This window comes from Ochotona curzoniae, unplaced genomic scaffold (assembly GCF_017591425.1).
Source record: "Ochotona curzoniae isolate NIBS_2020 unplaced genomic scaffold, NIBS_Ocur_1.0 contig_883, whole genome shotgun sequence".
NCBI classification, from domain to species: Eukaryota; Metazoa; Chordata; class Mammalia; order Lagomorpha; family Ochotonidae; genus Ochotona; species Ochotona curzoniae.
In genome coordinates, this window is record NW_024466599.1 from 55,285,918 (window position 1) to 55,313,077 (window position 27,160).

Below are 27,160 nucleotides of genomic sequence, written 5' to 3' on the forward strand. Positions count from 1 at the left end.
CTTTTCCAGGCTCAGCTGTTCTCTTCCCACCCGTGGTTCATAGAGCTCTCTCCCGCCATGAGAACTTGGGCTGCCCTTCAAGGGCTCCTCACTTCTCAGGGGCACGCAGTGCTCCACCACAGTGGCATCACCTGATCGTTTTGGTGAAAGCTGTGGCTGTCCTAAAGTCATCAGCTATCTCTGGGGCCAGTGGGAGATTTACGATATGAAAGAAGTTGCTTGTTGTATATAAAAGTTGTCACTATATAAATATTGTAGTGGGTGGCCTTGCGAAATTGGTTTGTTGTGGTTAGAATTCCTTTCCTCTTAACCCAGCCATTTGAGCCCTAGAAAGTCTTGCAATGTTATTTAAAGGGTGTGAGGACATTCAACAGCCTAAACAGTGTGTGCCTGAGTGGTGATGAAATCGGAGTATGAGTAATCCTCAGAGGCTAGACAGCTTGGCATGTCGGGATGTACAGAAGACCAGGGATTGCTAACGGTTCCTCTCCCGAGGGAAGGGTTTTTCTCGTTATTTAGGAAACCCAAAGGACCAACATTTTAACTGTCTTATTGCCTGCGTTCGACCCCATGTGTTGATAAAGAAGGGTGCTTGGAACGCTTGTTGATTCTGACCTCATAAGACTGAAATCTGTGAGCATGTTAACCTGAGCTAAAACCTTTCCTATTTCCAATTATGAAGGAAAAAAAGGGGCTTAGAGTAAAATGTTAGCGTAAGCAAGCGAATATTCTTTCGAAGCTTCTTTTGAAGGAAAATGTGTTGCACTGGGACTTAATACACTTAAGACATTTTAGAACAGTATAGTTAGTTTCATGTTGATTTCATGACATTCTTAGGGATTAGGTTTAGATGGATAAACTAAACTTCTGGATTTTGAATTGAAGTTGGTGAAGCTAGTGTTTTAAACTTAGGAAAGCATTTTATGACTTACTCCCAAGGCCTTAAGGTGGTTTTTTTTTTAATCTTTTTTTTTATATGTGTTTCTTTTTTTTAATTTTTAAAAAAGATTTATTTTATTATTTTTTTATTGGAAAGGCAGATATACAGAGAGGAGAGACAGAGAGGAAGATCTTCCGTCCGAATGTTTCACTCCCCAAGTGAGCGCAATGGCCGATGCTATGCCGATCCGAAGCCAGGAGCCTCTTCCAGGTCTCTCACGCGGGTGCAGGGTCCCAAAGCTTTGGGCCATCCTCGACTGCTTTCCCGGGCCACAGGCAGGGTGCTGGAAGGGAAGCGGGGCTGCCAGGGATAGAACCGGTGCCCATATGGGATCCCGGGCGTGCAAGGCGAGGACCTTAACCACTTGCGCCACCACGCCGGGCCCTTTTTTTTAATTTTAATAATCTTAGTTGATTAGGGTACAGAGAGTCAAGGGCTACAGGGTGAAACTGGGTAATATCATTGTTTCCCTAATATAATAATTTTTCCCTGTATCTGGGGTTAGGGGAGTAACAAAGGGAAAAGCCCCACCCAACCTCCCACCCATCCCCGATCCCCAACATGAGGCGCTCTCCAAGGGTCCTGCTCAAACAGTTTTGATAGTTCATCAGTTCTGGATTGCTGCCAATCTCACCGTCCCAGCCGCAATGAAACCTATTCAGAGTCCACTGGCTGGCAGTCTCTTGATAGTTGGGGTTCCAAGATCAGCAGTTCAGTTGGAGAAATATCCAAAGAAACTTCATCTGAGATGATCCCAGATCTGATTCTTGTGTGAGTTTGCTAGTACAGACTCCAACACCGTTCGTCACACCAATCAGCTTGTGCACATACTGGTCATTGCGATTGCTGGGTCCGTAAGGTTTCCAGCCCCGCCTTCCTTGTGAACCAACGGGTGTTGTATTCAAGCTCGATCCTACCCACTTCATACTCGGTTTTCATGCAAACCAGTTGGAGCTGCAGCCTAGTTGGGGTGACTCCCCAAAACCTCTAACAGTTCTGCCCTCTACCCTGGTTCCCATGCTTGCCAGTATGTACTGCAGGCTTGTCCAGTCTGTCCCATATCCCATTTAGCTCTTGCACACGTCAATGGACATTGAAGCCTAGTTCAACCCAACCAACCTATTATCCAGCCCATACACCTACTGGCAGGTGCCTTTCTGTCTAGCCATCCCTGCCCCTGTCCTGGTTTTTGTGCTGTCCAGTGAGGGTGGTAACCCTGAGGAAGGTGCCCACTATTTCCCTACTAGGCCACACCCACTCCCAGATTATGCAGTCTCCAGGTGGTTCTGGTATTTGACTTGACAGAATTAGCTCCCAGTACCAGCCTCTGCCAGCTAATGCTGTGGCTAAGCCCAAACACCCCTCAACCCACTCTAATTTTTACTTGCACCAGTGGGAACAGTCAGCTCACCGTGAGGCCCACAGGAGGTATAGCCCTGCCTAGTCTGAACTGCCCCCATCCCAATTCACGCCTTCCAGTGGAAGTAGTTATCCAGCAGGGGAGCCCATGTTCCCCTGTTTGGTTTTGCCTCCTCCCTGATTGTCACATGTGCTGTTTGGGTGCTGCAACCACATCTGGAATGGCTCATCTCACCTTGGCATTACTTGTTGTGTACTGATATGTGTTGCAACCGAACCTGGCTCGACCCACACTTTGTTCTGGTGCTCGGATTCACCACAAGGTAATGTGAACAGGTTCAGCCTGGTCTGCCCCCAACACATGCCATGTGTATGCCAATGGGATAATTTCCATTGCCGGTTCTGGGTTGTTCCCTATTGTGCTTCTTGCGCTTACCTGCAGGGGACTGTGTCCTGTCAAAGAAGTTGCCCAGGCTCCTCCATCAGAACCTCCTCCAATGCCAGTTTTTGCGCACACCAATGGGTCCATGAGCCAGCACTACTCAGTTCACCTCCTGTCCTAGGAGGAACAGTGCCTTTTCCTGACTGGCCTTCGACCCAAGCTGGTTCTTATTGATATTTCAACCTAGCCACGGCTCTTCCATACCCCCACACAGCTCACATATGGTTCAGTAAGGGCTGAGACCTAGCCTAGTCTGTCACACATCTCTCCCTGGTCCTCCAGAGCACCAGATGGTGTTGGAATCTGGCCTGGCTTGGTGCTTCCAGTCCCAGTCCACACTTGTGCCAAGTGAGATTACAATCGTATCCTGATCAGAATGCAGCCTCAGTTCCAGCCCATGCACTCCTTGGTGGTGAAACTCAACCCAGCTAGGGTGTCCCGTTATTTCCCCAACCGGGCCTATTCCCAGCCATAGATCAGGTGCAGGCCAGTGGTGGTTCTGTCTTCGCTTGGCATAGCCCCTCACTTGTCCTGGCCCCTTGGATGCTGTGGCTTAGTGCCTCTGCCTCATGCAGATCAGTGTGTGCAACGACCTACATGGCATGAGCTATGCTCCAACCTGATTTCTGTTGTTTCTTGTGAGTTAAGGTTTGTTCAGCCCTGCCCATTCTGCCCCCTTCCAGTGGCAGCCCGGCCCACCCCACATCCTGTTTAAAGATGCACATTTGGGTGCTGCTGCCTTGACCTACCCTGACTGTTGTGGGTTCCTTTACCCATGAGTGATGGCAGGTGGCATGGTCACACCTAGCTTAGACCATTGCAACCTCAGCTTGTGAGCTAACCCGGGGGACTTGTATTCCAAAGGGATGGGCCCACACAACCCCACAGAGTCTACCCCCAGACCAAGTTCTCTTGCATGCTGGATAGTGTCTTGATCCTGCCAAATGTGACCACTCCACAACTCCACCACTGAGTTGGGTAATGGTACCCAACACTGCCAAAGAGGCCCCCCATCCATAGCTTTGGTGTGGGCTAGTGTGTGGTGATCAGTGATGTTCTATATTAATAGCCCATCTCTGTATTTGCTTTAGAGGGAGGGGGTAGGGAGGGAAGGGAGGGAGGAAGGAAGGGTGGAGAGAGAGAATGTGGTGTGCTTCCATTTGCTGGATCGCCGTCCCCCCACCCAGTGCCTGCACAGGCCAGGCCTCCCCAGGCTGAAGCCAGGGATCTGATTATTTGAGCCATCATCGCTGCCTCCTGTGGTCTGCTTTAGAGGAAGCTGGAGTCAGGGCTCAGAACCGGAACTTCAATCTGGGCCCTGCAATGTGGGACTTAGCTGCTAGGTTAAATGCTTGCCCCATGTGGAAAATGTGACTTCACCTTGTTTATAAAGAGAAACAACAAAATGTTCACAATAGCTCAGTGCATCCTAATAAATAATGATGCCCATGAACTACCAACCAGATCAAGAGTAAATATTGCCATTGCCCCAGAAAGTTAGTGTGAAGAATTCATTGAGGTTATAACTATACCGAATGGTGCACTTGATGGATGTTTTTGAAGCACAGCCATGGAGTTAGCACTGAGGGAAGGAAACGGTAGCAGATCCTCTGTTCCCCAAGGAGAATGACCATTCTGATATCTTTGTGCATTACTTAGTTGTAAAACTTCACATAGTCAGCCTGTATGCTTTCTCTGTGCTTGGCTTCTCCCCCCCTCCCCCCACCAAGATTTATTTTATTTGAAAGGCAGAGTTACAGAGAGAGGGGGAGAGACAAAGAAAGAAGTCTTGTATTCACTGGCTCATAATAGCTGCGATAGTCTGGGACTGGGCCGGGCCAGGCCAAAGCCAGGAGCCAGGAGCTTCTGCTGGATCTCCCACGTGGGTGCAGGGACCAAGGACTTGAGCCATCCTCTACTGCTTTCCCAGCACATTAGCAGGAAACTGGATCAGAAGTGGAACAACCTGGATTTGAACTGGCACCCATATGGGATGCTGGTATTGCAGGTGGAGGCTTAACCTGGTATGCCTCAATGCTGGTGCCTCAGGGCTTGGGTTCTTTCAGCAGTACACATGGGATTCATTCATGTGGCTGTGCGTGGTTGTTCACCTGTTCTTTCTCTTTGCTATGTAAAGTTGTAACATTTCATCCGGTTTCTGGTATTATACTCCATAGACTCTCCCATCTCAGTAAATCCAGACTGTAGGATTGTTTGCATCTGATGGCAAACACCACTCTCACTAGGGCCCCTTCTTTGCCCAGTTGAGAGTATACAGTGCTTTGTTTCTTGTTCTCTAGCTCTGAAGGAAGTCGGCAAGTGCTGACTGCAGTAAGATGGGGTGGCCAGGCAGGTGAATTGCTGAGCCTGCTGCCCCAGCCAGCAGCAGGAGGTTGGCAGGGAGCAGATGAGCAAGGAGAACCTGGAGCTTGCCTTTGACAGTTGGGGATCTCGGCCGGAGGAACCCTGTGTGCTGGCCTGCCGGGGTTCCTCTCCCCTTCTTGGATTTGTAGTGTGAGGCAGCTGGTGATTGAAGCCCTACTGAGGCTGGGCTGGGAGCATGAGAAACAATGTACTCACTGTAGTTGGAGTAAGACACACTGGTGTTAGAATCCCTGAGCTGTCGCTTATTGTAGTGGTCTTGGAAAAAACTATCATGTAATATCTGAGGTAGGCTGCTTTATAAGAGGTTTATGTTGGCTCATGGCGTCTAGGAGCACAAGGATTCTGGGCTGGCAGAGACCTGAGGGGACTCAGTGTCACCTGGCATAAACAGGAAGTGTGTGTGTTTCTCTGCGTCCACCCTTTCTTCCCTCCTTCCCTCCTTCCCTCTCTTCCCTCCTTCCCTCCTTCCCTCCTTTCCCCCTTCCCTCCTTCCCCTCTCCCTCCCTCCCTCCCTCCCTCTGTTTCGACTTATGTTTTTATTTGAAAGAGAGCTACACAGAGAGAAGGATACACACACACACAGCAATGGTATCTTCCATCTGCTGCTTCACTCCCCAAATGGCTGAAATGTTCATAGCTGGGCTGATTTGTAGCTGGGAGCCCGGAGCTGCTCCCAGGTCTCCTATTGTGGGTGGAGGGCCAAGGGGCACATGGACCATCCTACACTGTTTTCCCAAGCCAGCTGGATGGTAAGTGCAGCAGCTGGAACACAAACTGAAGCTTCGATGGGACACCAGCACTGTAGGTTGAAGATTAGCCCACTATGCATGTTGCCGGCTCCTTCTATTTCTTTTAAAGCTGTTACTGCATTACAGGAGTTCCACCACCATGATCTTATCTAGCCCTGGTAACTTCTCAAAGGCCCCCATGAACCACCTCATAGTTAGATGGGGACTTGATTTAACACTGAAGCCAGGGAGGGGTACTCAAACCCCATCCAAACCCTAACACCAGTTGTGTTTTTGAGTAGAGCTGATAGGCAGTATCTACTGAGATCTAGGCCTCTCACTGGCACTTTTATATTTAGCTTTCAGAACTCTTCAAGATGGGCATTCTTATTGATTTGACTTAGAGCAAGAAAAAAACCGTTTCTTGGTTTTCTAGAGACTAGATTTTTTTTCCATGTAAGAAGATCTAAAGGGAAAGAGACAGACGTGGAAATGGGCATGTTGACAGAGTGGCAAGTGAGAAACCTAGGTGTCAAATCCAGCTCATAACTCTAATGGCTTAGCATGATATTTTCTTTTATTATTATTATTATTAATTACATTGCATTATGTGACACAGTGTTATGGGTACTGGGATTCCCCCTACCCCTCCCTGAACCCTCTCCCCATGGTGGACTTCTCCACCTTGCTGCGTTACCACAGTTCAAATTTGCTGAGGTTCTTTCTTTGGAAATATTTACCAAGCATAAAGCCCAGCGTCTTATTATCCTAGTGGGTTCAACGATTTCTTGGTGAGACCATCTCTGGTCTGAAGGTCTGGTCCCAATCAATTAAAAACCCCGACATAACATCAACAACCATTTATAACCATATGGCATTAATTGACATGGTATTGATTAACAGTATGTTAATAGGAAAATAGCATGATATTTTCTTAAAAAACAAGAAGTAACATGTGGGAAATCCTGTGTTCTGAGCCACCAGGGGGCCTGGGACCTGGAGCCACCTTTCCATGTGGCAGCAGGTGTCTGCACTAGGCAGACTGCCCCCCCCCCCTTTTAGGTGGGACTGGTATCATCGCTGCCGCTGGCCACAGTCACTACTCCTCTCCGATGCCTTCACCTAGCTGTCTTCTTATAGCCCCTGTAGGTCTTAGGGTTTTGGCCCATGGTACAGATTCCTGAATCGCACTTGAATTTGGGTAGCAGGCCAGATGCCTGACATGGATACCTAGGTTTAATTTTGCTATCTCGGGGAAGATTCCATCTTTGCCCCTCAGCGTGGAGTCATGCTATGACCCCTATTCTCTGTACCCCAAGGTTTGGTACCATCAGCTGCAATGCCATTCCCTATGTGAAGCACATGGGCTGAGAGCTGGCAGCCCAGAGACTAGGTGGGCTCACCTGTGAGGCTCTTCACTGTCTCTGTCCACACAGGTGGGTTCCCATGGAAGATTCCGGTTCTTCTGTAGAAATTATCTTCTTAAACCCACCTCCCTGATTGTGCACACTGTCATCTGTGTGTAGGCTCTGGGCTGTGGGGACCATTGCTGTGTCGACTTCCTCTAAGAGGCGGGGGTGGTCTGGAGGGCCACACGGCTCTCCTGACCATGTCCCCATGATGGTCTCGGGGTCGCAGCGCTAGCCTCCTCAGCCTTGGAACCCATCCTTGAGGACAGCCACGGCAAGGTGTGAGCTATGTGCTAAGAGATAGCAAAGCCACTGGGGGTGCAGCCAACTCCAGGTCGCCTCTGCCATCCACACACGAGGCCTGCACCTCTGGGTCACCAGCATCCCGACAGGCAGCCAGTGGGGAGTAAAAGTCCCTTGCAGTCTGGGCCCTGCTGCTGTTGCCTGACTTGTTGTGCAAAGGGTTTCTTTGCTATTGTTTGCTGTTGCCAGTAGATGGCACTAACTGGCTCCTCTTTACCCTCCAGGATGTGGCTTTTCTACCGTGCTCTCCTGCATGGGGGCTCAGCCCCGCTCTTGCCTCCTTCACTGTCAGGACCCTAACCACTCTTTCATAAAGTGAAAATTTAAGCAATGGCGGGGGTTAGTGGATGTACTTGTGGATCTGGTGGAACATGATCTGCATTTTTTAAAAGATCTGTTTATTTTTATTGGAAAGGAGATTTTACACAGAGAAGGAAATACAGAGAGAAGTGTCTTCCATCTGGTAGTTCACTCTCCAGTTAGCCTCAATGGCTGGAACAGAGCCGATCCAAAGCTAGAAGCCAAGAGCTTTTGCCAAATCTCCCACGTGGGTGCAGGGTCCCAAGGCTTTGGGTCTCCTCTGTTGCTTTCCCAGGCCACAAGCAGGGAGCTGGATGGGAAGTGGAACAGCTGGGAAATGAACCAGCATCCGTATGGGATGCCAGTGCTTACAGGAATAGGATTAATCAGTTGAGCCATTGCACCAAGCTTTGCTCTCCATTTCTTGAAGGCACAGTTTGGGGTGATGGGCAAAGCAAGAATCTGGTTCCTTTGGAGCTAGTCACTCAGCAGAAGAAGTAGTAGGATTCTGTGGATCAGTCCAGTGCCAGGCTGTGAGGCAGAGGCCTGGAGAAGCAGGGCAAGTTCTGAAGACGGTGCTTCTTCTCCATCTTTGGCCAGTTGCACGTGGAGAGGAGTGGGCAGCATGAACAAGAGGGGTTGGAGTCCTTGCTGAGGGGTGTAGCCGTGCAGACCCGGGGTAGAGGGCCCCAGGCATGCCACAGGATGCCTGGCCTCTGGCAGCCAAGGTCGAGTTTCAAGAGTGTGGGGATCAGCTGAGTGAAGCTGGGGGACAGCCTCTTGTTGCAGAGGCCTCCATGGGGACAGGGGGCGGTGCAGCCTGACAGTTAGCCAAGGCCTGCTTGGTGCCCCAGGCCTCCTGTTTGGAGGCTAGCTCCACCTCTAAGTGCTACAACCTGCTAACTTAAGAAGTTGGATGTGCTGGAGGAGCCACCTGTTCCTTCATCGATGCCAGTAGATGCAGGGTGTCTCATTGTCAGCAGTATCGATGATACTGACTTCACTACTTTTACCATATGCCTTTGCAAATGGACAGACTGGCATTCTCTGTTTTCCTAGGGAACTTTGGTGGAACACAAAGGCACAGGAAATGTGTGTGAACTTGGAAAGGGAACTGGTTTCTGAAACACTTCCTGGCTTTATTTGCGAACACACCTTTGGGTGACATCCTGCAGTGGTGAGCTCCGTGAGGCAGGGCAGCTGCGTGTGGGCTCACGTGGTTCCTTTGGCCTCACGCTGGCCCCTTGGGCTGGTGGCTGATTCTGTGTGTGTTCCCTGTGTTCCCTCTGTGAAGTTTTCGCAGACCCAGAGCCAACCCACTGCTCTCTGCTCAGCGTGCCCACGGAAGCCTCTGCTGGCTCCGCCAAGACAGCCTTCCCTTGGTTTTTGCCCTGTTAATACAGGTCCAGCCTGTAGGCGGTGCCCGAGAGGGGTTGGCGGGTAATGAGCTGGCTCAGCCAGGCAGGACAATGGCAGCCTGCTTTCAACAAGCAGAACCTGGAAAAGAAACTTAAACAAGGGCTTGTAGCACCTTGGCTAACACCAGACACAGCATGAATGAGTTCAAAAAGGGGATATGGCCCTGCTAACCAGAGGGGGCTGGGTCAAGACACATGTAGTTGGGCCACTTACAGTTCACAATAAGTCTAGTCATTTGAAGAGCAATTTGCTTTTCATCTCATTATTCTGTGACATTACTGTGTAACATCTACTCTTTAAAAAATTTTTTTTTAAAATGTTGTTTACATAGTTGACAAGGGTGCATGCCCATGAGGACCATTGATTAGAGTGAGGGTTGAGGCATGGGGGAAGGTGGGTGGGACCAAAACTCCCAATTTTTCCTTTTTCCTTTATCTGGAGGGGAGGGGGTAGAGAGTTGGGCGGGAAGCCATTCCCAGCTGCCAAACTACATCAGTACCTGAGGGTGGGGACTTGACGTCATTTTAGAAACCCTAACATGGAGAAAAATGTTTTGAGCATTTTGCATGACTGGTTTCGATAGTTTTGAGATGCTGTTGTTGGTTTCATTGCTCCTATAGCCTTCCAAGCTCTATTGGCTGACAAGGCCCACCCAGTGCATCCATTCACCCAGACCCTTGATGCCAAAGCTCAGCTAGAAGAGTTGTTCAGTCTATTCTGTTCTCCATCTTCTGACATGGCACTCACTGTCCTCTGCAGGCCCAAATGATCTGGCCATCTTGTTCCCCATATGCACCTGAGCATGCATACCAGTGGTAACTGCTGCCTAGTTGGGGTGACTCCCAATTATCCCCACCAGGCCTCCCACACCTGGTTCCTGAATGTGTCAGTATGTGTAGCACACTAGTCTAGCCTGTGCTGCATCCCAGTTGGGCTCTTGTATATACCTGTGGGTGTTGCAGCTTAGCTCAGTCCACCCCACAATCCTGTCCACACATATACTAACGGGTGCCACCACCTTGTTTAGCCCGGCCTGCCTCTAGCGCTGATTCTCATGCCTACCAGTGGGAGCAGCAGCCTAGCAGAGAAATGCCCACAGTTTCCCCACTAGGCCCACTCCCAGTCCCAGATCTTGTACTTTCCAGGGTTTACTGTGGTGCAGTCTGACATGACTTGCATCCTGACCTGGCACTTGCCAGTGGATGCTATGGCAAAGCCCGTTTAGTCAGCATTTATCTTGGCTCTTGCATGTGCCAGAGGATGCAGTGGCCTGTCCTAGCCTGGCCCTCTCCCAAACCCAGTTCATATGCAAGCTAATGGTTGTAGCCCTGCTCCCCTGGCTCACCCCTGTCCCGATTCTCTCACTCACCAATGGGAGCAATGGCCCAGCAGGAGAGCTGCCAAAGTCCCTTCAACAAACCCACTCCTGGTCTAGGGTCTCACATGTGCTGTGGGTGCTGTAGCCCAGTCTGGCATGACCTGCTTCAGCTCGGCAATAGCTGGTGGGTGCTGTGGCCTGGCTGTGCCTAACCTGCCCTAAGTCTCAACCTTAATGTAATCTTGTGGATGTTGTATCCCAACCCAGCCTGGCCTGCACCCTGTTCTGACTCTCACACCTGCTAGCAGGTGTTGCAACCTGGCCCAGCCCAACCTGCCTTCAGACTTGACTTAACCTGTATGCCAATGGGTACTGTAGCCTGCCCGTGGTTCTTGTGCTCTCCAAGTTGGGCTGTGTCTTAGCAGGGGAGTTTCCCAAGCTCCTCTCTCAGATCAGCTTCCACTTGCATATCTGCACATAGCAGTGGCTGTTTGGCTCAGCCTGACTTGGCCCATCTCCAGTCCTGACCTTCACCGTCGGCCACTGTGGCCTTGCCGGAGCAGCCCACACCCACTCTGGCTCTCTTTGGTGGGTACTGCAGCCCAGTCCTGCCTGGCATAGCTGGACTGCAATGCTGCAGGTGCTGTGTCTGGGAGGTTGCCCTTCTGTCCCTTGAATGTCCTTGTCTCTGTTTTATAGAAGTGGCCACGTGGATGTTGCTGCAGGGCCATTGTCATCCTGCTTAGAGGACTGGGAGCCATGTTGGCACTCCCAGGGCTGTTGCCTGTGATATTTTTTCCTTTGGCTATCATTTTAATATGTCACTGTTTAATTGGACTTGGAGAATGGCAGCGATTGTGTGCCCCATGGCCAGCTTTGATGTGTATGAGCTTGGCAGGCGGTGGCTCTGCGTGCCCCCTGGGAGCAGGCCTGCTTGGGATTGGCTCCTGCCTTCTGCTTTGATTGCTGGTTTTTCGTTTGGGACCTGTTTTCTCAGGACCTCAGCATGGGCCAGGCGCTGGTTTCTTTCTTTGCAGCTTCACAGGCAAAGCAGATGAAGATCCTACCTTCTTTCTGGTCCTGGGCAGTGCCTCTGAAGTTCAGGGTCAACTTTAAAAAAAGTTTTTGCTTTGTTTTGTTTTTGGTGGAGGTGCTTGGATGCCACACCAGACACACAGTTGTCTGACCCTGCGTGGCTGCCTTTGAGGCCGCAGGAGAGGCACTTTGGGGGATGCTGTGGCCTCCTTTCTGCCGCCTTTCCCTGCCTCCTGCCCTGGTAGCTAGGCTGGTGAGTGCTCCTTTGAAGCCAGAGCAGCAAGCTTGTCCTTAACACCACCTGATGCTTCAGCCCAGGGGCCCCTCTAGACTTTAGGGAGTACCCGCAGTGTGTTTCAGTAGAAGGAAGAGGGATGGTGTGAGCTTTTCCACTCCTCCTCCAGTCTCTGCAGGACACTCCTTTTCCAGGTATGGGTGGGGGAAGCAGAGAAAATCCTGCCTGGGTCAGGGAGAGGGGTGAGAGAAAGGATGCAAGCAAGGCGGGGCGCAGCTGTTAACTGGGACCCTCCAAGAGAGCTTGGGAGATTGAGAGGTACTCCTTGAGCCAGGGACAAAGCCAGGGGTGATGGCTGGTGGTGTGGTGGTGTGTTGCGTCATGGGAATTGTGGCATTGTTCTGTGCCACGTTCTTCCCCTTCCCTGGGGCTTCCAGCTCCATGGTTGCTGTTAAACGGGGTTGGGCAATTTAGCCTGGTGGTTAAGAAGCCAGGAAGGCTGTCATGTCTGATGCCCAGATCTGGTTTCTTGCTCCAGCTTCCTGCTAATGCACACACTGAGGGACAGTGATGATAACTCAAGTAACTAAGTTTGGATCGAGTTCCTCGCTCCTGGCATTGGCCAGGCCTGGACATGGCTGTTGCAAACATCTGGAGAGTGAGCCAATGGATGGAAATTCTGTGTATTTCTGCCTCTGAAATATGCAAAGATTTTTTAAAAAGAAAGTTGAAAAAATCCTCTAAAATTCTAAGTGGCAAATTTGATATTTTGAGGGAAGAGGGAGTGAGAGAACAAGCCAGACCATCTTCCATAATTTTAATTACAATGAATAGTTACAATTATTCTATTTTATTACTATTGTAATGAGTTTTTTAATGTCTGACTCACTCCTTAAGATTAAGGATAGGTATGTGTTAGTAGAAAAACCATCCCGTGTCTAGGTGGCTGTGGCCACAGTGTCGGTCTCTCCAGGAGTGTTTGGTGCTCCCTGCTGTGGTGCGGGCGCCTGTTTTCTTTGACCCTTGGCTTTGCGTAATGTCTAGATTTTTTTTCTTCATGATACAGTTCTATAGGCTCAGGGATTTCCCCTTCCACTCTTCTCCCCTCACTTTTTCCCTTTATATTATTACAATGGTTTGCTCCTTCAGCAACAGTCACAAGTCCATCAATCTGCTATTTAAGTGCATCATGACATTGTAGGCATAGGCAATGGTAGAAAGGCCGTTATCCTATTGTCAAAATAAATTGTATGGTTTTATTTGGAGTCCGTATTTACTTGGAAGTAGAGATGCATACTGCGATGTATCTTCACTTCCTCTAGTCTCCATTATACAGTTCATCTGTGAGAATATATGTATATACACGTTTACCTATTGATCTTGTGTTTTGTATAAAGGTTGCCTTATATCAGAGAGAAGATGATATTTGCCCTTTTGGGATTGGCTTATTTCACTGCCCGTAATGGTCTTTAGTTGGAATCATTTTGTTGAAAGTGGTAGAATTTCATTATTTTTAATGGCTGAATAGTACTGTCCATTGAGTAGATGTGCCATTATCCATTCCTCTCTCAACGGGCATGGTTCTTTGTCTTATGCATAATGTCTTGTCCTCACTCGCACCATCCTCCTCTGAGCCCTTTCTTTGGCACTCACAGCCCTGCCTGGACCCAGCAGCTGGCTCTGTCTTACTCTGGGGCGCCTGTGTACTCGGCTGTAGCCAGGAGGCCCCCTAGAGGGTGAGCAGCTGCCCTTGCTGTGTGCTTGGTCCTCCAGCCTATAGAACTGAAACCAAATAAACTATTTTTAAAAAAATGTGTCTTACTTGAGTGACAGACAATTGTCATCTGCTGATTTATTTTATTTATTTTGTTTTTTTTAAAAAGACTTATTTTATTTGGAAAGGCAGATATACAGAGAGAAGGAAACAGAGAGGAAGATCTTCCATCCACTGGTTCACTCTCCAAGTGACTGCAACAGCCAGAGCTGAGCCGATCCGAAGCCAGGAGCCAGGAATTTCTTTCCAGGTCTCCCAAGCGGGTGCAGGAACCCAAGGCTTTGGGCCGTCCTCGACTGCTTTCCCAGGCCACAAGCAGGGAATTGGATGGAAAGAGGAGCTGCCGGGATTAGAACCTAGAACCGGCGCCCATATGGAATCCTGGTGCATTCAAGGCAAGGACTTTAGCCGCTAGGTAACGGTGCCGTGCCCCATCTGCTGATTTACTCCTTAACTGCCTGCACCTGCTGAAGCTGGGCCAGCTGAAGCCCGAAGCCAGGACATTTGTCAGGGTCTCCCATGTGTTTGCAGCACCCAGCTGCTGGATCCTTCACCTGTTGCCTGCCAAGATGCTTCATAGCAAGAAGCCAGAATCGGGAGCAGACCCAGGACTTGAATCCACATGTTCCCATACCTAATATCTGGCATCTTGTATGGTATCTAAACCTCTATTCTTTATGAATCACCTGGTCTCAAGTGTTTTGTTCTAGTACCAGAAAACTGACAGAGCCACCTGGGAACTTGTTAGTGATACAAAACATTGAATCCTCATCCCAGACTCCACAGCTCTGAGAGTGGGGCCCTTACACTTCGGTCTGACCAAACTCTAGGTCATTCTGGGGCAGCTCCCATTATGGAAGCACAAGGGCGTGTTGGTCCTGCTTCCTGCCCTGGTCTGTGTGTTTTTATTGGCTCGGAGTGCTGTCCAGGTTTCCAGGGCTTCAGGAGATTGCATTCTGTCCAGAGCACCTCCAGCCAGTCATGCATTTCCTCATGGTGGCTGTTGAACAATTCAGGTTGGGGCTGTCTCATTCTTAGGCTGGTGTTTTAATTTTCCCATGTGTTCATTTTGGCACTTGGAATGTAAACTCCTGGAGAGTGTGGATCTTGCTTTTTTGCATTCGCATGGGACTGGCTCTGTGCCTTGCACTAATGGCTGGGGGCAATCCGAGAATTGTAGCTTGCCGTCACTCCATCAGGCCTTGCTGCATAAACCAGCACACTCCCAGCATGGACTCTTTCTTGGCTGGCGAGTTCCCTCTTTCCTGTGGGGGCATTTCCTTCCTGCCACCAGGGCAGGGTTGCTGGTCATCAGTAATGTCAGTATACTTCTCCTATCTGTCCTGTGGCTCCTAAAGGGGCAGAAGTGAGTTAAATATACACTGAAAGGGTGGTGGCTGTTTGGCCCACAGCCTTTGGGGGGCAGGGCACATCTTTGGAGCCCTTCATTTTCTATGGTTTCTGATGGCGTGGGGGAAGTTTCATAGCTTCTCTCCAAACCAGTGCTGAATTTTGGGGAGCACTCCATGGATTGGAGAGACTGGAAGTGAAGATGTGAAAGCAGTGATGGATGGGGCTGACAGCACAGGGGAGAGTTCCGTCATCTTGGAGCCCACGGAGGGCATCCATGAAGCTGCTGGTAGACCTGTTGGGAGCATAGAGCTGTGACACTGGCTGCTGGCAGCAGGAGGGCCACACACGGTATGGGTGGGAGGATTCTGCACGCAGCCTGTACTCCTCTGGGGCCACTGTGACAAGATGGAAGTGCTAAGGGAAGCAACCAATGGAGAGAATATAAAATTAGAACTTTTAAAAAGCAACTTGGATTACTTTAATAGGCAGAAATTGAAGTGGGCTTTTTAAAAAGATTTTTATTGGAAAGACAGAAATACAGAGGAGAGACAGAAAGATCATCTGCCTGCTGGTTTACTTTCCAGGTGGTCCCAGTGGCTAGAACTGAGCCGACCCAAAGCCAGGAGCTAGGAGCTTCTTCTGGGTCTCCCACATGAGTGCTGGGTCCCAAGGCTTTGGGCCATCCTCAACTGCTTTCCCAGGTCACAAGCGGGGAGCTGGATGAGAAGCAGGGCCACTGGGATTAGAACTGATAGCCATATGTTTTCCCAGGCATTCAAGGTGAGGACTTTAGCCACTAGGTATTGTTGCTGGGTCCTGAAGTGGACTTTTAGAGGGGATGCAGGGGTTTCAACTGACAAAGACACAGTGATTTCAAATGAGCCATTGGTGCCACCAAGCCTGGGAGATTGCCAGCTGTTCTGGCCAGAAGGAGGCATCCCTGGGTGGCTCTGTGAGTGCTGGTATAGGAGGGTGTGGGAGAAGGTTTGAGGGTGAGGCTGGGGTGTCTAGGTGTTCTGTGGGCAGAAGGACACCATGGAGGCGGAGGCGTTTTCTGGGGAATTGGTGGTATGAATGGCAGTATTGCAGGGTAATGCGAGGTATCTGGTAGCCAAGAGAGGGTGGCCTGGGGTAGAGTTGGGGGGCGGGTTAGAGCTGTGGTTAGAGCTATCCCCCTGGCTCAGAGCCTCAGCTCTGAGAGTCTTGGGAGCCTGGGCCCATCAGGAGGGAGGCCCAGGAGTATGGAAGTAGAGACAGCCAGGGTGTGTGATGCCGCATTCTTACTGCGTTACTCTGTGTGTGGACTTGGTTATGATCTTAATGTAGCTTGATGAACAAGGAACAATCTGGCATGGGTGCTGGGCATGGATACTGAAGGGAAATGTGAGATGGAGAGAAATGCCAGAAGCAGGCTGGACTCCATTGAAGAGATATCATTAATGCTAGGTTGGGCAGAGCAGAAGTGACTCCAACACCATCCCTGGAGTATGTGAAATACCGAATTACCCCAACCTTGTCTCTGCACAAAAGGTCAATACCCGCCATGCTGAGTACATGCTGTAGGTCACTCGTAGGTGAAGACTGAGGAGCTGCCACCTTTTCTCATGCCCCATGCCTAAGATGCCCAGCACTGTATACCCTGGGTGGCAATTCCCTGATGCAGTCACCCTGTCATGTGAAAGTGGTTCTGCGCTGCCTCCCATCAGGGAGTGGTCTGCCAGGCACCGTCCTTTGATTAATAAAGCCCTTTGCCTCAACTAAAAGCTTCTGAGCCCAACAATTTATTGCCACACAGATGAACTGCTTCCCATTTGTGTGTAATTGGCGCCGATGTTCACATATTACCTGCCAGTAGCAGCAAGCTGAAATTGGAGGTGGAACTGGAGTGCACTAGTCTTTGCAGGATCAGAATTCTATTCCTTTGGCCTCTTTTAACCTTAATGATCCCTTTGGAGGACCTATCAGCAATACGATCTCATGAGGGGTTGGGTGCCAGCTCAGGAATTTTGAGGGACCATGATTCTGGATGATAGGATGTGGTGGATGTGCACAGTTAGCTCTTGGGATCTGGCAGGACCCATTTGGAGAGGGGAAAGGTGATCAGGAGATGAAAGAGAGGGGGAAGCTTGGCAGATGTCCAGGGGGGCAGGAAGAAAGAAGAGGCAAGGCCTTGCCTGCCATGTGGACATGGCCTGTGCTTGCGTGGAGTGGGGGAGCCATCGTTCTTTACAAAATGGCGCAGTCATTGGGTGGGACCACACTGCTCAGCTTCTCTGATTCTCTAGTGGAGTCCTTCTGCTGAGAAGAGCTGAGGTCCAAGCTTTTTTTTTTTTTTTTTTTTCTTTCTTCTTCTATATATATATTTTTTAATTTTTATAAAATTTTATTTTGACATTCTTTACATAGTTAATTAGGGTAAGAAGGTTCAAGGGCTACATGAAAGTGGATAATACTAGTATGTTTTCCATATTGTTACCTTCATGTTTAAAGGGGGTTATTTAAGGGAGAAGGCCCACCCATTTTCCCACCCTCCCCAGGTCCCGGATGTAGGGCATGCTCTGAGGTTCTTGCTCAAGTGGTTTTGATATTGCAACAGTTATGAATCGTTGTCAATCTTGCCACTCCAAGCACTATGAGGGCTTTGAAAAATCCACTGATTGACATAGTCCATCATAGCTGAGATGGTTGGTTGACCCGTTCTGTCTTCTCTCTTTTCTTCGTTAGGGTTTTGAGTCCAGCATTTAGATTAGGAAGATCTCCAAAGAAACTTCTTGTATGTGCTAACAAGTACAGGGCCCGGCACCGTCCATCGCTCCAATCAGCTGGTGGTTGCAGTTGCTGGGTTGGTTCTGTTTTCACTCCCGACTTCCACTGGAACCAATGGGTGTTGCAGTCCAGCCTAGTTCTGCCCAGCACATACTTGGCCCTCACATAAACCAGCGGGAGCTGCAGCCTAGGTTGGAGCGACCCACAATAACCCCCACCAGGCCCACCCCCTACCCTGGTTTGCCAGTAAGTGTAGCAGTAATCCAGTCTGTCCCACACCCCATTCCACCCCAGCCGCTATCTTAGTTATCTTAGTTTTATGTCCTGTGGAAGTGGTAACCCAAGAGGGATGAGCCCACTATTTCCCTCCCAGGCCTCTCCCACTCCCAGATTCCAGTTGATGCTGCGTCTAAGCCCAAACAACCCTCGCCCACTTTAATTTTGTTTGCACCAGTAGGAATAATCCACCCAGCCCGGCTTTTCCCTGATCTGGTCCGCACGAAGCCCACAGGTGTGGTAGCTCTGCCTAGTCTGGTCTGCCCCCATCCCAGCCCATGCTCTCCTGCGGAAGTAGCTGTCCTGCAAAGGAACCCTCCCTTATTCCCCTGCCGGCTCTGCCCACTTCCTTTCTTGTTCTCAGGCTGGTAGGGCGCTGCGGTCCCTTCCGGTACAGGCCACCTCACCTCGGCATTCCATAATGTGCACTAGTCTTTGTTGTGACCAACCCTAGGTCGACCCACACTGGTGCCTGGATTTGCCAGTGGATGATGTGGACAGATTCAGCCTGGTCTTGCCCCCACGTCAGCCAATTGTATGCCAGTGGGTAGCTTTCCATGGCCTTTTCTGGGCTGTTTCCTATCATGTTTCTTGCGTTTACCTGCCGGGTCTGTGTCCTGCCAGAGGAGTTGCCCTGGCTCCTCCATCAGAACCTCTCCCAATGCCAGGTTTCACGCTTACCAGTGGGTCCATGAGCCAACCTTACTCAGTCCACCTCCTGTAATAACAGGAACTGTGGCTTTTCCTGACTGGCCTTCCACCCAATCTGGTTCTTGCTGTTGGATGTTCCAGCCCAGCCATGGTTTGTCTATACCCACATATGGCTCACACATGGCTCAGTAGGGGTTTGAGACCCTGCCTAGTCCATCCCACATCTGCCCTGGTCCTCCAGAACACCAGGGGGAGTCGGGGTCTGGCCCGGTTCGGTGCATCCAATCCCAGTCCACACTTGTGCCAAGGGAGACTACAACTGTTTCCAGATCAGAACGCAGCTCCCCTTCCAGGCCATGTGCCTCTTGGTGGGAACCTCAGCCCAGCTAGGGTTGTCCCCTTTGCTCCCCAACTGGGTCTGTTCCCAGCCATAGATCACTTGCCTGCCAATGGATGCTCTGACTCAGCTTGGCACAGCTCCTCACCTGTCCCGACCTCTGCCTTAGACACTGTGGCTTAGCGTCCCTGGCTCCAACAGACCAGCAGGTACAAGAACCTAGCTCGGCAAGACCTCTGCTCCCTCCTGGTTTCTAGTTTTACTTGTGGGCTAAGGTTTGTTCAGTCATGCCTAATCTACTCTGTTCCATTACCAGTTGACACATTGGCCAACTGTTGGAGCTACTTTTGCAGGACAGGCCCCAAGCCCTAGCTTCTGCATGACTGCTATTTGGTGCTCAGAATTATTAGTGACTGAAAGTTTTGCTAAGGAAGAGTTACTGCCTGTTTCAGGTCCAAGAAGCACAATGGGTTCAACCTGGAGCGAATTAAGCAGCAACTCAAAGAACCAAATCCCCAGAGCTCCCCAGCAGGGCGGCCAGCAGGCAGAGCCTGGCACCAAATGGCGCACTGGCTGCCCGGGGACAGCTCAGCACATGGCGGCTGTGCCCATGGCGGCTGTCCGGGATCCAGGCATGAGACGCCCCGTCCTGAGACCCACCAGCTGCCAGGAGGCTGCTGGAGGTTTAAATAACCCAGGCCCAAGGTCGTGCCCCTCCCAAATCCCATTCACCGCCCCATGAGGGCGGCGGGTGGGTCCCGGGCCTGCCCAGTCCCGGAGGCCTCCCCCTCGGTCTACTCACCCCGAAGGAAGCGGCCCCCGGAACCAGCAGGCCCGGGGACAGCTCAGCACATGGCGGCTGTGCCCATGGCGGCTGTCCGGGATCCAGGCATGAGACGCCCCGTCCTGAGACCCACCAGCTGCCAGGAGGCTGCTGGAGGTTTAAATAACCCAGGCCCAAGGTCGTGCCCCTCCCAAATCCCATTCACCACCCCATGAGGGCGGCGGGTGGGTCCCGGGCCTGCCCAGTCCCGGAGGCCTCCCCCTCGGTCTACTCACCCCGAAGGAAGCGGCCCCCGGAACCAGACAGGCAGATTTACAGAGAAGGAGAGGCAGATCTTCACCTGCTGGTTCACTCTCCAAGTGGCCACAACGGCCAGAGCTGCGTGATTTGAAGTCAGGAGCTGCTTCTGGGTCTCCCAAGCAGGTGCAGAGTCCCAAGGCCTTGGGCTGTCCTCTATTGCTTTCCTAGGCCACAAGCAGGGAGCTGGATGGGACGTGGAGCAGCCAGGATATGAACTGGCACCACATGGGATCCCTGTGTGTGCAAATCAAGGATTTAGCCACTGAGCCATTGTACCAAGCCCTAAAGTGCAAGTTTCCCTTCCCTTTGCTTTCCCTTTCCCTTCATTGATTGAAAAGTCAGATTTACAGAGACAGATCTTCCATCCACTGATTCACTTCCAAAGTGGCCTCAACAGCCAGGGCTGCCCTGATCTGGAGCCAGGAGCTTCCTTCAGGTCTCCCATGAGGGTGCAGTGTCCCAGTGCTTTGGGCCATCCTCAACTGCTTTCCCAGGCCACAAGCAGGGAGCTGGATGGGAAGTAGAACAGCTGGGATATGAACTGGTACCCATATCATATCCCTGCAAATATAAGTCAAGGACTTTAGCTACTAGGCTATCATGCTTGGCTCTTGTCCAAGTTTTGAGACTGTCCCCCACCCTTCCCTCCAAGGGAGACCTTTATATCTAAAGAAGTATGGGGAATCTTCAGTTCCCAAGTCTGGTGGCAGCAAGATTTACACCTTGCTTTGAGAGGCCACTCGAGACTGTTCTGAGTGACTAAATCCTTAGTGGGTAAGAGAGCAGGATTTTGCAGAAGGCCTCAGAAGCCCTTCCCACCACCTGGACACCAAGCGAGAAGGGGAAACTGTGATCAGACAAGCCTCAAGGCATCTTAAATCGCTGTCTGAATGGATGGTCTGAGGTTCTTCTAAGATTTCCAGCACTGAGTGGCTCTGGAAAGTGAATCGTCGCAAAAAGAACTGACAGCACAGTGGGCCAGGAGATGAGGCCTGCTCCTGAACAGGTGGAAGCCCCTTGTCCCAGAGCTGGGAGGCTGGTGGGGTGGTGCTTTTCACCTGCAGAGCAGCCGTTGGATCCACCGGGCTGAGAGAGCTGCAAAGTGGCTTAGCTCCACTGGGGGTGGGGGGCTTTGTCTTTCCCCCAGAAAACATCTACCAGACTTGGGGAACCCCCTCACCGACCCCCTCCAACCCAGGGACTCAAGCAACAATAACCCATCTGGGACCTGGGTCTCCCTTCAGCTGAGGAAGCCTTGGCAAAGAGAAAAGCAGGCCTGCTGCAAACGTCAGACAGGAAGATTGTTCTTTAAACTTTTTTTTATTATCATTTTATGATACAGTTCCATAGGCCCTAGGATTTCCCTTATCCCCTCCTCATGTCCCTCCCCACTCTCTGAGTTCCTCTATGTCATTACTATAGAATAGTTCTTCATTCACAGTCATATGTCCATCACTGTGGGCATGGACAATGGCAAAGAGTCCAGCATCCTATTGTCAAGATAAAGTTAACAGTTTCATTGGGAGTCCACCTTTGTCTGGAAGTAGAAACACATACTACATTGTATCCTCACATCTGGATATGATAGTCTCCATTATTCAGTTACCATACATCCCCTTCAATGAAAAGCCACAATACAAAATCAACAACAGGAAGAAAAATAGAAATTTACAGTGCCATGAAGTTAAATAACATGCTGCTAGATTTGATAGTCTCTATTGTGCAGCTACTGTACCTCCCCTTCAATGAAAAGCCAAAAAACCAAAACAGGAAGAAAAAAAAAAAAGAAATTAACACCACCATGAAGTTAAATAATATGCTACTGAATGACAAATGTGTTGCTAAAGAAATGGAAAAATCAAGAACCTTCTTAAAGAAAATGATGCTACTGTATGATCTAGGAGTTATTGAAGAATTTAATCAGAAGTGTTTTGAAGAGACAAAACTAACAAAAAAAATCATAATCCCCCATTTTTTTGATGTCTTCCTCCGTGAACTCTGAGGTTGGCAAAGGCTTTTGCTCCTTTGCAGGGAAGTCTTCAGTAATATTCATTGTGCCTCTGTCTCTTTTGATCTTGGTCATTGTACGTCTGGTTATCGGATTCTTCTCCTTGAGACAGGTTTCTAAGCTGTGTCACCTTCAGGTCTACAGTTTGATTTTCCTTATTACAGTTGGTATACAGCTCTTTGTTTGCAGTCACTTGTGCCACTCCCTCCAGCTAGTTCCAGATCTGGGTTCTTATGTTAGATTTCCACCATGGTCTCCATAGACTCAGCTCCTGGCTCACCATTCTCCACCTCCTGTGATCCCATGCTGAGGCTGCAGTGTTGTCTCTGAAACCTTTCTCCCACTTCCGGTTGGAGTAGGTCCCAGGATTAGGGAGACACCAGGGGTACTATATAGCTAGATTGTTGGTTTTGCAGAATTTGCTAGAACCTGTTGACCATTAGGTCTGAGGGTCACACAGACCTATTTTGACTTGTACAATGCCAAGGTTGGTATTATTTCCCCTGTGGGACCAGTGCAATGCACTGAGCTCAGTGAGATCTAGCTGAGCTCAGTGCATGTGCAGCTCATTGTTGTCCCTGCGGTCTTAAATTCTTTGCCACACTGTATAAAATGGTGGCCCTACTAGAGTTCTTGACCTGCTGGCCATCAGGTCTGAGGGCTACCCAGACCCGTCTTGGGTGGTGGAACCTGTAGAATGCCACGTTGTTGCAGTTTACTCCCAGGTCGGTGCAGCCCTGCCCCATCACCTTTGCCTCCTTAAACAAAATGGTGCCTAATCCAGCTCTAAGGGACGGAATGGGCTGTGAAATCCACCCTGTTCCTGCACCACCCATCTGGTACCTGCTGCTCTGTCTCTGCTCCTGGTCAAATCAAACAGATCAGCAGGACGGGCAGTTCTTTGTCTTGGTTCACCTCCTGAGCTCCCAGTAAATGTCTCTTCCCACCTTGTTGCTGGTGGAGTTCCAGCTGCCAGTGGAGTTCAGATCACCAGTTGCTGAATGCTGCTGGTGTATCAGTCACTACAACTCCACACCGTTGTTTTCGCTGCTTTTCTGTGTCTGTCAGTCTCTAGGTACACCTCTGCTGTAGTTCTGTCTTCTCCTAGTTCCTGAAATGTGCCTTCTCTGGTTGACACTGGCTAATATTTCTGTTTGTTTAAAAGTGTCCTTACCCTGTTCCATCATCTTGATTCTCCAGACAGGAATCTTATTAAGGGCAGTGGAGGGATAAGGGTGGGAGGGGAGGCAAGGCATGGGGGTAGAGGGGAAGAAGGTGAGGGGAGTTTGGACCCTGAGGCACGTGGTCTGGTCATAAGCTTGTGACTTTCTCCAGTGAACACTGCTTTTTGGAGGGCCCTGCCAATGGGACGAGTGTGTCATTAGAGGGATTTTATGATACAGTTCCATAGGTTCTGAGATTTCTCCTCCCCTTCACCAAATACCCTCTCCTCCATTGATTTCCCCCATATTGTTACAGTAGTATAGTCTGTCATAGGTTTTTTTTTTTTAAGACTGTAAAATAAAGCTAAGGCAAGCTCTAGTGTGAGGGAGGGGCCTATCTTAGTTTTTTCAAGGGAGAAAGTAAGACCTCTTTAGAAACTGCACACTGGAGCCTGACACAATAGCCTAGTAGCTAAAATCCTTGCCTTGCATGCATGGAGATCCCATGTAGGTGCCAGTTCATTTCCTGTCCCAAAGCCTTGGGACCCTGCACCTGTGTGGGAGACCTAGGGGAAGCTCCTGGCTCCTGGCTTCAGATTGGCTCAGCTCCTACCATTGTGGCCACTTGGGAAGTGAACCAGGAGTTGGAAGATCTTCCTGTCTCTGCTGTCAATCTGACTTTCTAGTAAAATGTAAATAAATCTTGAAGAAAAAAAAAACAAGTCTGCACTGATATGGTTTTTGTCCTAGTTGTAATAATTTCCAACAAGTCTGTCTTTCTTGCTGTTTCGTACTCTTGAAATCCAAACCAGTGAAAATTAAGAGACTTGAAGCAAGACAGTTAATTGGTGGTTGACCTACAGGTGGGTGATTTCTGCTTGTGCGTGGCTTTTGAGCCTATTCTGGTGTGGGGGGGAGTTGAAGTGGAGGAGGTGTTGGGGCGTATGGATATATTCTTTGAATGTAACTTTGATTCAGCCAGTGTAATATCAGTGAATCATGTGTAAGTGGCATGGCTTGTGGGGAGGGGGCATGAAGGATCATATACCGTGTAGGGGTGTCCCTGCAAGGGCTGTGGTTTGTCTAGGGAGTTGGGACAGAAGAGGATACAATGCTTGGGGGTAGAAGAATGATTTTGTTAACCTCTGCTCGGAGGTGGAAACTGAATGGAGGCAGTGATCCTTGGATGAGGAGCATTAGCTCCAGGCCGTGAAACGGGGATTTGAGACGTTCAGTGGCTTAGCTGGGTGGTGGTGCCATACCCAGGACAGGGCTTTTTGAAGAAGTGGGGGTGCTGCCTCTCCTTGCCTTTGAGGTGTAGGTGCCTGAGTAATCAGGCAGGCCTTGCCTGGGAAGCATAACTTAACTGAACTTAGTGAGTTTTAGGATAGTTTATACTCTAGCAAGGCATTTGTTAACAATAGAGGTGCAGAACAGTTTTAGGAGGGGTGTGCAGAGAAATCTTCACCTCCCTAGTGAGGGGCAACTAATCTTTGTGACCTGCCTAAGGGTCACGTTTCTTGCTAGCTATTGGTTCAGAAATCTGGCTTTATTTTTATTGTTTCTTTCTTTCTTTCTTTTTTTTTTTTTAGGTTTTCTTGATTTTTATTTTCATTAGAAGACAAGGCATTTTCCATTGTGTTTTTTTCCATTAAAAAAGATAAATAATGTTTGCCTAGTCCATCAGGGAAAGATCTTGGGTTAGGGAGAGGTGGGTGTGATCAGTTTCCAAGCTTTCTATTTCTTCTTCTCATTTCTGGGGAGAGGGAGGAGATAGGGGGAGAGGCCGTACCCAGCCTCCCAACCACCCCAGTATCCAGTGCCAGGTTCACAGTGGCACATGTTTCAAAGGTAGATGCCCAGGTGGATGCAATAGTTTTGAAATGTTGTCGATCTTGCTGATCTATGGATGAGGAATTCCTTCCAATGCCCGTTGACTGACACCATTGATCTTATAGTCTTAAAGTCTCCAGTTGTCCAGATATTTGCTGTCCTCACTGGCTGGGGTAGTTGTCCATATGTTCTGTTCTCCATTCTCTGCTATGATAGGCCCTCTGTAGGCCCCAAAAAGCTAACATATCCTTGATGTGCACCATGGTCTGCTGACTTCCCCTCTATCCTCTACACTGAGGAGGACCAGTTCTCCTAGGTGGGCTCATGGGTCTGAGTCAGACAAACCCAGGCTGGACCCTCACTCCCCGGGGCTCATGGATCCAGTGACCAGTGTGCAGGCAGGCCTGTGAGCCCGGGGCCATGCGATCCAAGACCTGCCAGATCCCCCACCCCCAGGGTTCATGGACCTGACGCCCACTATGTCAATGGGCCTTAGGACATGGGCCAGGAGATCCAGGGCCACACTGGACCCCCACTCCTGGGGCTCACGGACCTGACACCCACCACCCCCAGACTGACATGGTCATTTTCCCTCGGCATCTACCAGTGGATAATTCAGCCTAGTTCAATCCAACCTGTACTCAGTTCCAGCTTGTGCTGGTTGCTGCTGCAGCCTGGCCTTTCCTAGTCAGCCCCCACTTCTTGCTTGGGTGTGAACTGGTTGGTGATGTGGCCTGACTTGGCCTCTCCTGCACGCCATCCTGACTCTCAGATCTGCCAGTGGATGTTATGAGCTGGCCTGGCCCACCCCCTGACCTGAGCCATGTGTATACCAGTGGGTATTGTAACCTGGCCTGGTTTGGGTTGCTCCTTGCTTTGGTTCTTGCACTTACCTGCAGGGACTGCAACCTGACAAAGGAATTCACCGAATTTCTATTTCTGGTCTCCCAGTGGCAGCTCTTGTGCATACTGGAGTGTCCCTGGCCCAGATTGAGTTTGTCCACCTGTTGTCCTGGCAGGAATGGTGTCCCTGCCCAATTGGTCCATACCCTTTCTGGTTCTTACTGTTTGGTGTTGCAGCCCATTCACGCCTGGTCCATACCCAGACACAGCTCTCGCATGGTTCAGTGAGAGCCAAGACCTAGCACAGCCTGTTCTATACCCACTCTGACTCTCGTGAGTACTAGTGGGTGCTGGAATCTAGTCTAGCCCAGCACTCACCAGACCCAGGTCACACCCATGGTTAGGGAGATTGCAGCCACGTTCAGCCCAGGACAATGCACTGATTCTGGCACTTGCATTCGCCAATGGGAATTGCAGCCCAACCAGGGTATTCCCTTAGCTCCACAATCAGGTTTATTCCCAGCCACAGTTCTTGTGTGGGACAATAGAGATTGCTGTTTCTTAAAGATTTATTTTTATTGGAAAAGGCAAATTTTACAGAGAAGAAGAGACAGACAACAATCTTCCATCCACAGGTTCACTCCTCAAATGGCTGCAGTGGAGTCAGGAATCTAGAGTCAATGGCTGTAATAGAGTCAGAAGCTTTTTCCCAGATTTCCCATGTGGGGGCAGGCTTCCAAGGCTTTGGGCTATCCTCCCTGCTTTCTCAGGCCACGAGCAGGGAACTGGATGGAAAGTGGAGCTGCCGGGACATGAATTGGCACCCATATGTGATGCTGGTTCGTGCAAGTGGATGACTAGCCAGTTGAAGCATCATACCGCCCTCACAGAAACCTGTTTGCAACCCAGTCAGCCTTCCTGTGGCTACTGTTATTGGTCCACGTATGAGCATGTGTTCTCAGCTGGCTCAGTTAGGTGGAAGCAAGCTGTTGGTTAGTTGTGAGGATGTCTTTTGTTCTGGCTGAGCTTGAATCTTCCATTTGTAAGTGCAGCCCAGAAATGAAGCAGTTACGTTTACAGGGTTCTGTCTTTGGGCATTGTGCTGTGTGTGTTTTCCTAGGGTTTATACCAGTTTTCGGGGCTGGCGCTATTATGTAGAAAGCTAAGCCTCTGCCTACAGCTCTGGCATCATATATGGG

The 27,160-nt window shown here is 50.0% G+C and overlaps 1 protein-coding gene across 2 annotated transcripts in view; it reads left to right on the forward strand.

Annotated features, from left to right (window-relative positions):
• The window catches only part of TRABD2A (TraB domain containing 2A), a 64,791-nt gene that overhangs the window by 12,298 nt on the left and 25,333 nt on the right, over nt 1-27,160 (forward strand). The gene's annotated exons all lie outside the window — the stretch shown is intronic.